Consider the following 15,513-nt stretch of genomic DNA (forward strand, 5'->3'; position numbering starts at 1 on the left):
ACGCTGGGCTGGATGAAGCACAAGCTGGAATCAAGATTGCTGGGAGAAATATCAATAACCTCAGATATGCAGATGACACCACCTTTATGGCAGAAAGTGAAGAGGAACTAAAAAGCCTCTTGATGAAAGTGAAAGAGGAGAGTGAAAAAGTTGGCTTAAAGCTTAATATTCAGAAAACTAAGATCATGGCATCTAGTCCCATCACCTCATGGGAAATAGATGGGGAGACAGTGGAAACAGTGTCAGACTTTATTTTTTGGGCTCCAAAATCACTGCAGATGGTGACTGCAGCCATGAAATTAAAAGAAGCTTACTCCTTGGAAGGAAAGGTATGACCAACCTAGATGGCATATCAAAAAGCAGAGACATTACTTTGCCAACAAAGGTCTGTCTGGTCAAGGCTATGGTTTTTCCAGTGGTCATGTATGGATGTGAGAGTTGGACTGTGAAGAAAGTTGAGTGCCGAAAAATGATGCTTTTGAACTGTGGTGTTGGAGAAGACTCTTGAGAGTCCCTTGGACTGCAAGGTGATCCAACCAGTCCATCCTCAAGGAGATCAGTCCTGGGTGTTCATTGGAAGAACTGATGCTGAAGCTGAAACTCCAATACTTGGGCCACCTCATGTGAAGAGTTGACTCGTTGGAAAAGACCCTGATGCTTGGAGGGATTGGGGGCAGGAGGAGAAGGGGTCGACAGAGGATGAGATGGCTGGATGGCATCACCGACTCGATGGGCATGAGTTTGAGTAAGCTCCGGGAGTTGATGATGGACAGGGAGGTCTGGCGTGCTGCGATTCATGGGGTCACAAAGAGTCGGACACGACTGAGCGACCCAACTGAACTGAACTGAACTGAGGTTCCAAAGATTTTAAGACACACAGCAATACTGTCTCCAGTTCTTTGAGCTGATGTTTAATTTTTTAATTTTCCAAGGTATTTTATACTAATAATGAAAACTGTAAAACTATGAACCTGGTTAATGCAGGACCAAAAACTGAGAAGGAGGGAAACTTTTTAAAGAATAAGATTGTTCTTCTTGGACATTCAGAAGAGAGGAAAAAGATACTAAAGAATGATGGTCCTGGTTTTTCCAGGGAATAATGAAACAAGGCTCTGCTATAGTGTTGGGATAGAGCTGCCAGTTCAGGGAATTAGGAAATAATGCTGACAAGGTGTCATGGCTGAAGGTCAAGGGAATTAAAGATACTAGTGAGAGTGCAACTAAAATGGTTGATAAAAGGGTTCTCAGAGTTTAGGAAGATAAGAGAAGGTGGGAAGTAACAGATAAACTATGAGAAAAAAGATTGGAGGTCACACTAAGGACAAATGACAGGCTCAGTGGGAGTAAGAGAGGCAGAAGGTGGGTGGCTGTGGGTAGAGAGGGAAACTCACAATCCAAAATTTTTCAGGTAGTGTACTTTCATCTGATGACTGGCTTCAAGGTGTGGCTACATGTGTGGGTTCCTGATATACAGTGAAGTTGAAGATGACTGAAAAAAAGAAAGATGAGAAATTGTGAGGTCAGGGTGCTAATGAGTCATTATTGTGAATGCTGAAATCATTGGGTCGATGAAGGACTTGGGGATAGTTCAAGGCTGACACAGAGTTTCAGAAACACAGTTGGGCACAGGCAGGGAAGTGGATGGCCAACCTGGGCAGGGCCAGATTTATGCAAATAGCAAGGCAGGCAGTTGGTCTTTGAAATTTATCACCTTTGTTTGTTCTGTAGCAGTTTCTCTTAGTTTTGTTCATTTAGTCTCAAGTAGCCTCCAAGTTCTCATGTCCTCTCACTGTACAGGTTCCCCCTCTGATTCTGATATATCTAAAATCCTGAATAAGTCTCAAAGCACAAATGGAAAGTTCTCAATTGTTATATCGTTTTTTCCCACTTTTCTTTGCATTTTACAGGGTATTCTAATGACAAATCCTTATCCTGAAAGTGGTTGTTTCAGGACCAGTACCTTACAGAGGTTTTGCAAAGTCATGTAATTCCAGCCCAGGGGAGATGAGCTCTTGCTGTCCTGAAAAATCTTTCTCCAATATTGATTTATTATTTTAGCCAAGGACTTTAACCATTCCCTGGGCTTCCACGATGGCTTGGCAGTAAAGAATTCTCCTGCAATGCAGGAGATGCAGTTTGACCCCTGGGTCAGGAAGATCTCCTGGAGGAGGAAATGGCAACCCATTTCAGTATTCTTGAATGGAAAACTTCATGAACAGAAGAGCCTAGCGGGCTATAGTCCATGGGGTTGTAAAGAGTCAGACACGATGGAGTGAAGCACACAAATTAACCATTCCCCACAAAATGGGAGTCTTTTATGGGTTAGTGTTAGCCAACACAAAAATATCCACAAAAGAACTCACTCAGTTATTTGCTTTCCCGCCTAGTGTACAATACAGGCTACTGTGCTGTAATACATTGATTCCCTCTGTCTACCTCTATGCCAGAGAAGTATTGTCATTTTCAGTATACACTGCAATACAAACAAAAAGGTTGAGGAAGCACTTTCATAGTAGACATTCAAGAAAGATAACAGCAGATGTTTATTGAGCATCTACTGTGTGCCAAGCATTTCATGTATTTTAGTTCATTTAACCTTGGGAGCAATTCTGTTAGGTTGGTACTGTCAACTACAAATTGGCATTTGCCATCTATCTCTACACAGACTAAATAATTTACTGCTGCAGCTGCTGATTTTCAATACCTCCTGAAAGGAGTTCAGGAGGTCAGAGCAGAAATGAGGCATTCTGTGCTCTGGGAAAAACTGGCAGGACAGGTCTTCAGATGGTTAGATATTTTCAGAAGCTGATTTCAAGAGCCCAGTTCTTGTATCTCTTCATATCTAGAAAAGCACCAAAATCCTTCATGGTGATGACTGCTCCTTGTGACTAGCAGAAACCTGGAAAAAAAAAAAAAAAAGTGCTTTAGTGCATATACTCCCCTTTCACCAAAATCCCGGATATATGGACCTTCCCCCTACCTCTTTGGAGCAGTTTCTCGGAGGTATCTGAGGTGCTGTCTCCTGCACTATTGTCTTCATTTTGCCCCAAATGAAACTTAACTTGCAACTCTCACATTTTACACTTTTTTTAAGTTGACAGTACTGTTTTCTTCTCATTTGATTGAAGAATCTGAGAAGACCTGCCCACGTTCATAAACGTGGAAGATAGCAGCACCAGTATTCAAACCCATGCAATCTGAAAACAGAAAATACACTTAACTGGTATCAGTTCAGCTCAGTTCAGTCACTCAGTCGTGTCCGACTCTCTGCGACCCCATGAATCGCAGCACGCCAGGTGTTCCTGTCCATCACCAACTCCCAGAGTCTACCCAAACCCATGTCCACTGAGTCGGTGACGCCATCCAGCCATCTTATCCTCTGTCATCCCCTTCTCCTTCTGCCCCCAATCCTTCCCAGCATTAGGGTCTTTTCCAATGAGTCAACTCTTTGCATGAGGTGGCCAAAGTTTTGGAGTTTCAGCTTCAGCATCAGTCCTTCCAATGAACACCCAAGACTGATCTCCTTGAGGATGGACTGGTTGGATCTCCTTGCAGTCCAAGGGACTCTCAAGAGTCTTCTCCAACACCACAGTTCAAAAGCATCAATTCTTCTGTGCTCAGCTTTCTTCACAGTCCAACTCTCACATCCATACATGACCACTGGAAAAACCATAGCCTTGATTAGATGGACCTTTGTTGGCCAAGTAATATCTCTGCTTTTAAATATGCTATCTAGGTTTGTCATAACTTTCCTTCCAAGGAGTAAGCATCTTTTAATTTCATGGCTGCAGTCACCATCTGCAGTGATTTTGGAGCCCCCCAAAATAAAGTCTGACACTGTTTCCACTGTCTCCCCATCTATTTCCCATAAAGTGATGGGACTAGATGCCATGATCTTAGTTTTCCAAATGTTAAGCTTTAAGCCAACTTTTTCACTCTCCTCCTTCCCTTTCATCAAGAGGCTTTTTAGTTCCTCTTCACTTTCTGCCATAAGGGTGGTGTCATCTGCATATCTGAGGTTATTAGTATACATTGCCCCTAAATAAATGTCCATTAGATTTAAATGAAATTTTTAAGTTTTTTTTTTTGGCTGTGTTGGGTCTTCGCTGCTGCATGGGTTTTTCTCCAGTTGTGGCAAGCAGGGGCTACTCTGTAGCTCTCTAGTTTCAGTTTGCAGGCTTCTCATTATGGTGGCTTCTCTTGTTGCAGAGCACAGGCTCCAAAGCGTGCGGGCTTCAGTTGTTGCAGCACATGAGCTCAGTAGCTGTGGCTCCCCGACTCTAGAGCACAGGCTCAATAGTTGTGGCACAGGGACTCAGCTGCTCTGCAGTACGTGGGATGATCCCAGGTCAGGGATCAAACCTGTGTCTCCTGCATTGGCTGGTGAATTCTTTACCACTGACCCACTAGAGAAGCCTCAAAATTTTTTTTTTATTTTTTAACTGAATAATACTTTATTTACAATGTTGTGTTAGGTTCAAGAGTATAGCAAAGCGATTCAGTTACATATACTATTTTTTCAGATTATTTTCCCTTATTGTTGCTGTTCAGTCACTAACGTGTCCAACTCTTTGAAACCCCATGGAGAGCAGCACACCAGGCTTCCCTGTCCTCCACTATCACCCCGAGTTTGCTCAAACTCATGTCCATTGAGTCAGTGATGCCATTCAACCGTCTCATCCTCTGTCACCCGCTCTCCTCTTGCCCTCAATCTTTCCCAGCATGAAAGTCTTTTCCAATGAGTTGGCTCTTTGAATCATGTGGTCAAAGTATTGGAGCTTCACCTTTAGCCCTTCCAATGAATATTCAGGACTGATTTCCTTTAGGATTGACTGATTTGATCTCCTTGCTGTCCAAGGGACTCTCAAGAGTCTTCTCCAGCACCATGGTTTGACCGAATCAGTTTGGTGCTCAGCTTTCTTTATAGTCCAACTCTCACATCTGTACATGACTACTGGAAAAACCATAGCTTTGACTAGATGGACCTTTGTTGGCAAAGTAATGTCTCTGCTTTTTAATATGCTGTCTAGGTGGGTCACAACTTTTCTTCCAAGGAGCAAGTGTCTTTTAATTTCGAGGCTGCAGTCACTGTCAACAGTGGTTTTGGACCCCAAGAAAATAAAATCTATCACTGTTTCCACTTTTCCCCCATCCATTTGCCATGGAGTGATGAAACAGGGTGCCATGGTTTTAGTTTTTTTTTTGTTTTTCATGATCTTAGTTTTTAATGTTGAGTTTTAAGCCAGCTTTTTCACTCTCCTCTTTCACCTTCATCAAGAGACTCTTTAGTTCCTCTTAACTTTCTGCCTTTAGGGTGGTATCATCTGCATATCTGAGGTTGTTGATATTGACTATAGTTCCCTGCGCTATACAGTAGGTCCTTGGTTATCTGATTTATATATAGTAGTGTACATATAAAATTCCTAATTTATCCCCCCTTATTTAACATTTTATAAGTTTGCTTTAAAATAAATACCTCCATAAATGGCTGAGCTAGAATACACTCCAGTCACTCTCTGGGGGTTAGATATAGGATGACAGGAAGCAGCAAGAACCAAAGACACAATGAAGCTTTGTCTCTTCTGCAGCACAATCCCCAGCTGGCCTGGGACTCCCTTAGCTAGACACAAAACGGGCCCACTTTCCTGTGATTTAAAAATGATCTGATCAACTAAGAGATCATAATTTGCTTTGTGTTTTACTGTATCTGAATCCTCAATATAATGAAGAACCTTACAATTGTTAATTTATGGGTATAATTTGTTCAAGTCCATTAAATCATTATTGCCCTCCAATAGCCTGCCATTCTTCCACAAAAGGCGCTGGCCTTGGGTGTGTTTCTTGATAAACACACACACACATTTATCTTTTAAGCTTCTCATCTTACTTTGAAAAAAATATATATCAAAGTGAGCCTAAAGGTTCATTTTCCAGACCACTAGCGGGAAAGAGAAAGGTTGTAATGAAACTGGTTTTTATTTGGTATTTTTGTCACAGATTGGGAGGTACAAATTGCAAGAAAAACTAGTGTCTTGGCGTGTCACCAACTCTGAGTTTCTCTGATCAATCACGCCCAAACATATTAATTTAAAAACATATATTATGGCAAGGTTCTTTTATGTAAGACTTGGACCAAAGCCGCCACAATCTGCGGTAATCTCACGTGGAATCATTGTCACCGAGCCCTTCACGTTCCCTGAGGAACTCCCACGCTTCCCCAGTCCCCAAGGACAGCCGGCGGTCCCTCGCGGCTCCGAGGTCCCTGGGGAAGGCACTGAACGCAAGCCAAAAGAGCCGCGGCAAGAATCGAGGACGGACGGCGCAGGTAGCACCCGGGCTTTAGTTCACGACCCCGTTATTCCACGGGAAAATGGAACATTCCGCTCCTTCCGCCCGCAGAGGGAAGGTGGGGGAACCCTTCGATCTAGTCTGGGAGAGGCGACGCGGGCGCAGCCACCGGAATCCGGGACGCCAGGAACCGCGTTACGGGAATAGCAGCCTCTCGGAGTACCGCCTCCTCGCCTTCGGGCTACAGCTGAGCCAATGCCGGAGCGCGCCGGGTATCACAGGGGCCAATCAGTTTACAGAGTCCAAGTCCGGGGGCGGGGCGTTACGGGGCGCCGCGGGGCGGGGTCAGGGGGCGCTTTGCCCCGCTGCGGGAGGAGGGCCGCGTGCAGCGTCTGCTGGAAGGTCCCGGGAGCTAGCCGGAGCTGGGACAAGGAGCCGACAGGCCAGCGGAGCCGCGCGGGGAAGGCCCGGGCGCAGCTGAGCTGGGGGGCCGCGGCTGCCGGCGGACGGACTCGGCCGGGCCAGGCGCCGAGTGGGACGTGCTCTGTGGAGTCGCGGAGGAGCGAGTCACCGCGGCCTGAGGTGAGGAGGGGCCTTGGCCGTGTTGAAGGGCCGTGTAGCCGGAGTGTGAGGGCTGCGTCGGGGCGGCCGGGTCAGGGGACTCGAGGGGGCCATCCTTCTCCGGGGGAGGGGCGCCCCGACAGCGCGCGCCCCAAACTTCTTGTTATTCCAGCCTGGAAATCCCCACATTCCTTTCTCTCCCTGTTCCCACATCTCCGAATTTGATCTCCACAAGTTTATCACCTAGATTTCCCAACGCTAAAAAAAGCCTCACTTACACACAAACACACACGCACACACGACACACACACACACACCCCTTCTTAAGCCTCTAGTTTCCAACGCCTTTCTTGACTTTACCCCTTTTTGGCTACCAAGTCCTGGTTTTCCCCCCGTCACCTTCTGTCTCCCTTAAATTCCATTAGCCCCGCACTTGACCCTACATTTTCAACTTGGAGATTAATTTCCTTTTCATCATTGTAACCCTTCAAGATTGCTGAAAGTTACACCGTGTACTAAAATTCCTCACTAACGCCTCTTTTCATCTTTTGATTGCTTACAGAGCCAGGCCCTAATGAACCCCACATACCACTGTAACCTGAAGGCGCCGGATTTTTAAAAAATTCTATCACCCCTCCCCCAAGTTTAAAGATCATTCCAAGCAGCAGAGTTCTGTTTTTCAGTATTTTTTCGAACTGAAAAAGAAAAAAAATCACAGCTTAAAAATAAGACCTGCCACTTTTGTTCTTTTCTTTTTTTTTTCCCATTTCGGTTTGATTTGTGTAGTATTGGGCATTTCAGCGATTATACTGCTTTAAAATAATTGTTAGGGTGCCAGGATGAAATTCTAAAAGATTGGAGTGTTTGGTTTAGTCAGTACTGTAAACAAATCCTTTAGACTGTGTGACTGCCAGCTTCAAGTTGGAACAACTCTTAATTTGAAATTACTGACTCAGATCATCATATGAGCTATTCGCCATTATCATAATTTCTTAAATTCATCTTAATTCCTATTTGGAAGTTTTTTTGAACTGTAAACTGGAATACTACAGTTATAGAACCAACTTGCTATTAAGTTAAATTATGCTTTCCAAATATTTCTCTTTGGGGACAATTTTGAATACTTGTTTTTAATCACAAGTGGAAGAAAAAATTACTGGATGGAGAAAGTGTCATAAAAGATAAATTTTATGGTAGAATTTTTCCTTCATCCCAATTCTGTATTATTGACTCTACATGTTTAATTTTCTCATAGGTAATTTGGACTATACATGGCTAATTTAATGCATTTTCTTATGTACTGAAAAATGTGTTCAGTTATTTATGAATTACCATATTTTCAATGTATTTAAAATTTTTCCAAGGGGATTTACATTTCAGTTAAATGTTAGGGTGGATGTTGATTGTCCGATACCTGTGAAGTTGATGTTACAGTACACACTTTATAAAGAAGGAAACTAAAGCTCAGTGTCCCTTTGAAACATAGATCTGTGTAATTCCAAATCCTCAATCAGTCATTTTGTCATGCTAACACATTTCTCATAGAGGGTTCACTGCTACAATTTGGTTTGGGAAGAACTCCCCAAAATTCCTCTGCAGGGAGGGTTTTTTTCCTCCTAGAAGCTATTTGAGAGCAGCTTATTTTAATGGGAGTCAGTCTTCCCTGGCGCTAATACATTTGCAGTTTGGCTCTTAGAGAAGCATGGAATGTTCTCCCAGTCTTCTCCATTTCTTTGATTGCAAAGACATTTTGATCAGAGTTGAAGTTTCTACTGAGCTTTATTATTTTACATAACAAGTACTAAACACTTAGTAGTTACTTTAGGAACTCAGAAAAATGCATGAATTGTCCTTAGGACCTTCAAAGAGTTTACAGCAATTGGGTAGACATTTTGTGAAAAACAACAAGAATGCAAGATAGTTTTAATTAAATGCAGAGTGATACAGAAGATGCTATAAATATCCAGATTAGGAAGTAATCATTTATGGGTTGAAATGATCAAAGGATTTACCAGAGGTCATCAACCTTGAAACCTGGGTAGGTGGTGGTTTAGTCGATAAGTTGTGTCCGACTTTTTCAACCCCGTGGACTGTAGCTTGCCAGGCTCTTCTGTCCATGGGATTTTCCAGGCAAGAATACTGCAGTAGGTGAAACCTGGGTAAGATTTGGATAAGGGGAAAAATGAAAGGAGCCCATTCCAAATAGAGATTTATGTGGAAAGGGTAAAAAATAATCAAGGTATAGTAAGGATAGTAGTACAATGTGTATGTAATACTTACTTTGTGTCAGTCACTGTTTTGAACACTTTGCTTATATTAATTCATTTAATCCTCATAACCTTATAAAGTAGATCATATTATTTTCCTTTTATAAAGAAAGAAGCCAAGGCATAGAGAGCTTAATTAACTCACCTGGTGCCACGGGGCTATTAAGTGGTGGTGGTTATTGTTCATTCGCTAAGTTGGTTCTGACTCTGCAGACTTGTGAACTGCAGCACACCAGGCTTCCCTGTCCATCACTGTCTTCCAGAGTTTGCTCAAACTCATATCCATTGAGTCGATGATGCCATCCAACCATCTCATCCCGTTACCCCTTTCTCCTCTTGCCTTCGATCTTCCCTAGCAGCAGGGTCTTTTCCAGTGAGTCAGCTCTTCACATCAGGTGGCCTAAGTATTGGAGCTTCTGCTTCAGCTTCAGTCCTTCCAATGAATATAAAGGGTTAATTTCCTTTAGGATTGACTGGTTTGATCTCCTTACTGTCCAAGAGACTCACAATTTGAAAGGATCAATTCTTCAGCCTTCTTTATGGTCCAGATCTCACATCCGTGTATGACTTCTGGAAAACCATGACTTTAACTAGATGAACCTTTGTCGACAAAGTGACGTCTTTGCTTTTTAATACACTGCCGAGGCTTTGTCATGGCTTTTCTTCCAAGGAGCAAGTGTCTTTTAATTTCATGGCTGCAGTCACTGTCTGCAGTGATTTTGGAGCCCAAGGAAATAAAATCTGTCACCATTTCCACTTTTCCCCCATCTATTTGCCATGAAGTGATGGGACTGGATCCATGATCTTAGTTTTTGAATGTTGAGTTTTAAGCCAGCTTTTTCACTCTCCTCTTTAACCTTCATCAGGAGGCTCTTTAGTTCCTCTTCGCTTTCTGCCATTGAAGTGATATCTTCTGAGGTATATCCAGAATTTATACCTAGACATCCTGACTTCAGAATCTGAACTCCTAAAGCTGTAAGTATACTACCTCTTCATACAGTATACTTGAGTGACAGCTGGAATAATATGGCCATTCCAGAAGGTCTTTTAAAACCTACTCTTAATTGTCCACTGTGTGCTTCAGAGGGCTTCCCTGTTGGCTCAGTGGTTAAGAATCCACTTGCCAATGCAGGAGATGTGAGTTCAATCCCTGGGTCTCAAAGATCTGCTGGAGAACGAAATGGCAACCCACTCCAGTCTGCTTGTCTGGGAAATCCCATGGACAGAGGAACCTGGGGGGCTGTAGTCCATGGGGTTGCAAAAAGAGTCATACATAACTTAACAACTAAACAACAGCAACAATGTGCTTTAAAGTATGTTAGATTCTCAGGATATAAAAAATATATTTAACAACTAAACAACAGCAACAGTGTGCTTTAAAGTATGTTAGATTCTCAGGATATAAAAAATATAAACAAAAATTACGTTGTAAATGCTCTGAATCCTATTAGGGAACTATAAACAAGTGCTTTGGGAGCAAAGATGTTTATGGGAGTGGGGAGGAATTCCACAGAAGAGATGATGTTTCATCTGAGTTATAAACCATTACTACAAAGCAGAGTTTGGGGAAAGACATTTCTAGAGTCAAGGAACAGCATTTGTGGAAGCACACTCTGAAAAAAAACGTGTGTTAGAGAAAGCAGTAGTTTGCTGTAACTTGAGCTTAAAGTCTGTAAGGGTAGCTAGGAGGACGTGATATAAGGAAAGAGCAAATTGTGTGGCATGGTAAAGTTAAGTAAAATGAAGAGCTTAATTATTTGCTTTGCACTTAGGAAACTATAAAAATAATTTCAGCATGATCAGAGTAGAAACCAGATTAGTTGTAGTTTTCTCTAGAGTTTGAGGGCAAAATCTGAATAGAGGGTTTTGGTTTTTTTTAAGAATAGATTTAAATATTAAAAAAGAGAAATTGGACAAGCACGCTGAAACCAAATTTTCAAGTTCTTAAGTAGCTAAAATATTGGGCATCATTATTCACCCTTTAAAAAGCTATGAGGAAAAGAATGACAGGTTTGAAATATGTTTAGAGATATTTCACCCATCAGTAATAATATTCAGAATGAGTTGGAGGGAAGAAAGAGACCAGAAACAGGAAGGCAATTTGTAAGAACTGAGGTGATCAGTACCTAAATTAGGTTGGTCATGGTAGAGAGTAGAAAAGAAAAACAAGTGGGAAAGATTATGAAAGAAGATTGAATAAGATTTGTAACTGAGAAAAGCTAGAATGTAATGGATAGGCAAGAGACAACGATGGACCCTACTGAAGAAAATTCAAGAAGGATGTGTTTTTAGATGAGGATTCCGTGATAGCTCAGTTGATAAAGAATCCGCCTGCAATGCTCAAGACCCTGGTTTGATTCCTGAGTTGGGAAGATACCTTGGAGAAGGGATAGGCTACCCACTCCAATATTCTTGGGCTTCCCTTGTGGCTCAGCTGGTAAAGAATCTGCCCGCAATGCGGGAGACCTGGGTTCTATCCCTGGGTTGGAAAGATCCCCTGGAGAAGGGAAAGGCTACCCACTCCAGTGTTCTGGCCTGGAGAATTCCATGGACTGTATAGTCCATGGGCTTGCAGAGTCGAACAGGACTGAGTGACTTGCAGAAAGCACTGTGATTTTTTTTTTTTTTAAAGTGGGTGCATTTATATATTTATGTGTGTGTTGAGTGTGTATTTTTAGACCTATTAAACTTATTTGAGTTACAGGCAGAATATCTAAGATGATGATATATAACTGAACTTAGAAGGAAGATCTCAGAATATTTGAAATTATTTTGTGTGAAGGTAGCAGTTGAAGTCATACATTTTCAAAGAAGTTGGTATTTTAAAAGAAGAATAGATGCCAAATACTTTTGGGTACATTCATAGCTAGAAGATAAGACCTAGCAGAGAATTCTGTGAATGAGACAGTAAAGTGAATAAAGGAAAGAATTCAACCTCATGATATGGTTACATAGAAACTGAGAGATAAGAAAATTCAGGAAGCAGAGATAATCAATGTGAAATGCTTCAGAATGTTTGTGACATTGTTAAATGGCTACAGTCTCTTTTTTATTCTATTTATTATATCTTAGTGCAATTTCATGAGAAATATTAGCCAATTGACTTGAGCCAATTGACTTGAATAAGAGAGCTCCATCCCTTGAAATGTGGTATATTATGAATTATTGTTTTAAAGCTGAATGTATATATATCCATAGAAGGAACTTCATTCCTTTCAGCACAATGAATTTGTTGCCCTGTGAAAATCTGAATATTCTGCTTCTAAATTCTCATTTGCTTTTGACCCAAATGAACTAGTTTCACCGTTTGCTCTAAGATAGATTGGTTTTATCATTACTTCTGAATAATGCATTTTATATTAGTCTTCTGTGCAGTCTGTTTTTGTTTGGGTGTTCTGTGGTATGTGTTCCCCTGTAGTAATAATTTGTAAAAGACTTTCTCCAACTATAAGGTCAAAAATAGACTGTATTTTCTTCAGTAGTCCTACAATTTTGGTTTTGCATTTAGATCCTTAATCAATATGGGATATATATGCTCTTTATTTTTTTGCTTGTGGAACCAGTTGTCTCAATGCTATTTGTTGAATAGTCCTCTATTTCCCCAGTGATAGCAGTAGCTTTTTTTCCCATAAAATATTAAATTCTTATACACACAGAGACACACATACACATACACACTTGTGTCTGTTTCTGGACTTTTTGTTTTATACCTGATTTAATTGTTCCTATGCCAATGCCATGTTTTAATTACTATAACTTTATATAGTATGTCAATAGATGTAACATCAAGTATTCTGTTTATTCTTTTTGAAAATTGGCTTCAGGCTGTTCTCTAATATTTTATGTAAAATTTTAAGTTGGTTTGTAAAGTAAACCACATTGCAAGTTAAACTAAAATTATATTGCATTAATATATTTGTGAAGAACTGATGTGTCTATATGTGTGTATATATATTTTTTCTTTCCACAGTATTTAGGTCTTACTAATCAACAATTTTTAGTAAAGTTTTGTAGTTTTCTCCATAAACTTATGGCATTGCTCAGATTTTACTGTTTTGCCTAGATATATTTTATTATTTTAAATGCTATTGTCAATAGGATTTTTGTTTTCTATTACATTTTCTAACTGGATATTGCCAGTGTACGGGAGAGGGATTTTTTCATGATCTTTTTGTTCAACTGTTACGTTACACTCTCAGTGGTCTTAGTAGTTTGTTAATTGATTCCCTTTGTTTTCATATCATCTACAAGTTTTTCCTTTTCCATTTTTATATCTTATCAGTTTATTATTTTTTGTTTAAGCCTGCTAGAACAATGTTGAATAACTGTTGACTCAAAGCATCTTGTTTGACGCCTGACCTTAATAGGAATGCTTCTGATTTTTTTCTTTAAATGTGTTTACTCTAGGTTTCTGATAAAGTACTGTGGCAGAAACAGCAAGAGCAGCACTGCTAACAGCTGTTACTGTTTATTGAGTATGAGGCAAATGGATTCTAAGCAGTCTGTGTGTGCTGACTTATTTACTCCTGACATTTCAGTAGGTGGTGGTATCATCCTCATTTTTATAAATAGGGAAAATGAAATTTAGAGCTAGTAAATAACTTGCTTAAGATGTTTTACAAAAAATAGAGGATCTAGAATTTTAATACAGGCAGTCTGATTATAGAGTCCATCCTCTTATCTACTTCATTAAGAGAAAGATCCGTCTCTTTCAGTTGTAGTTTTGCAGTACCTTGTTGTTATTTAAAAATTTTAAGTGAACAGTTGTTGAATAGTATGAGATTCTTTTGAAGCATCTAGTGCAATGATTGTGTTGTTTTCTTTTCAATCTTTTCATAAATCTAGGGGATAGCATTGGTGTATTTTCTTATGCTGAAAGATACTTGTGTTGTTTAGGCAGAATACTTATTCATTTCAGTCACTCAGTCATGTCTGTCTCTTTGTGACCCCATGGACTGCAGCATGCCAGGCTTCCCTGTCCATCACCAACTCCCAGAGCTTGTACAAACTTATGTCCATGGAGTTGGTGATGTCATCCAACCATTTCATTGTCTGTCGTCCTCTTCTCTTCCTCCCTTCAATCTTTCCCAGCATCAGGGTCTTTTCCAGTGAGTCAGGTCTTCACATCAGGTGGCCAAAGTATTTGAGCTTCAGCTTCAGCCTCAGTCCTTCCAATAAATATTCAGGATTGATTTCCTTTAGGATGGACTGGTTTGATCTCCTTGCTGTCCAAGGGACTCACAAGAGTCTTCTCCAACACCACAGTTCAAAAGCATCAATCCTTTGGTGCTCAACTTTCTTTATGGTCCGACTCTTACATCCATACATGACTACTGGAAAAACCATGACTAGATGGACGTTTGTCGGTAAGGTAATGTCTCTGCTTTTTAATATGCTGTCTAGATTTGTCATAGCTTTTCTTCTAAGAAACAAACATCTTTTAATTTCATGGCTGAGGTCACCATCAACAGTGATTTTGGAGCCCAAGAAAATAAAATCTGTCACTGTTTTCATTGTTTCTACATCTGTTGGCCATTAAGTGAAGGGACCAGATATGATCTTTTTTTCTGAATGTTGAGTTTTAAACCAGCTTTTTCACTCTCCTCTTTCACTTTCATCAAGAGGCTCTTAAGTTCCTCTTCGCTTTCTGCCATAAAGGTGGTGTCATCTGCCTATCTGAGGTTACTGATATTCTCCCAGCAGTCTTGATTACAGCTGGTGCTTCATTCAGTCTGGCATTTTGCATGATGTAATCTGCATATGAGTTAAATGACCAGGGTGACAGTATACAGCCTTGACGTACGTACTCCTTTCTCAATTTGGAACCAGTTTGTTTTTCCATGTCCAGTTCTAACTATTGCTTCTTGACCTGCATACAGATTGCTCAGGAGGCAGATAAGGCAGTTGTATTCCCATCTCTTGAAGAATTTTTCAGAATTTGCTGTGATCCACACAAAGGCTTTAGCATAGTCAATGAAGCAAAAATAGCTGTTTTCTGGAATTCTCTTGCTTTTTATATGATCCAGTGAATGTTAGCATTTTGATCTTTGGTTTCTCTGTCTTTTTTAAATCCAGCTTGAACATCTGGAAGTTCTCAGTTCACGTACTGGTGAAGCCTGGCTTGGAGAATTTTGAGCATTACTTTGCTAGCGTGTGAAATGAGTGCAATTGAGTGGTAGTTTGAACATTCTTTGGCATTGTCTTTCTTTGGGATTGGAATGAAAACTGACCTTTTCCAGTCCTGTGGCCACTACTGAGTTTTCCAAATTTGCTGGTATATTGAGTGCGGCACTTTCACAGCATCATCTTTTAGGATTTGAAATAGCTCAACTGGAATTCCATCACTTCCACTAGCTTTGTTCATAGTGATGCGTCCTAAGGCCCACTTGACTTTGCA

General features: G+C 40.8%; 1 protein-coding gene across 3 annotated transcripts in view; it reads left to right on the top strand.

Moving 5' to 3' along the window:
* Positions 1-6,638: 6,638 nt before the first annotated feature.
* IL6ST (interleukin 6 cytokine family signal transducer) overlaps positions 6,639-15,513 on the top strand; it is a 60,768-nt gene continuing 51,893 nt past the window's right edge. The window contains exons 1-2 of one of the 3 annotated variants that reach the window (XM_043488528.1): positions 6,734-6,870; positions 9,983-10,091. The gene's annotated coding sequence lies outside the window, so the exon portion shown is untranslated. Of the gene's footprint in view, positions 6,871-9,982; positions 10,092-15,513 lie in introns of all 3 variants that reach the window. The other 2 variants (XM_043488526.1, XM_043488529.1) reach the window with 2 other exon arrangements.

The sequence above is a fragment of the Cervus canadensis genome, chromosome 16 (genome assembly GCF_019320065.1).
Source record: "Cervus canadensis isolate Bull #8, Minnesota chromosome 16, ASM1932006v1, whole genome shotgun sequence".
Classification (NCBI taxonomy): Eukaryota; Metazoa; Chordata; class Mammalia; order Artiodactyla; family Cervidae; genus Cervus; species Cervus canadensis.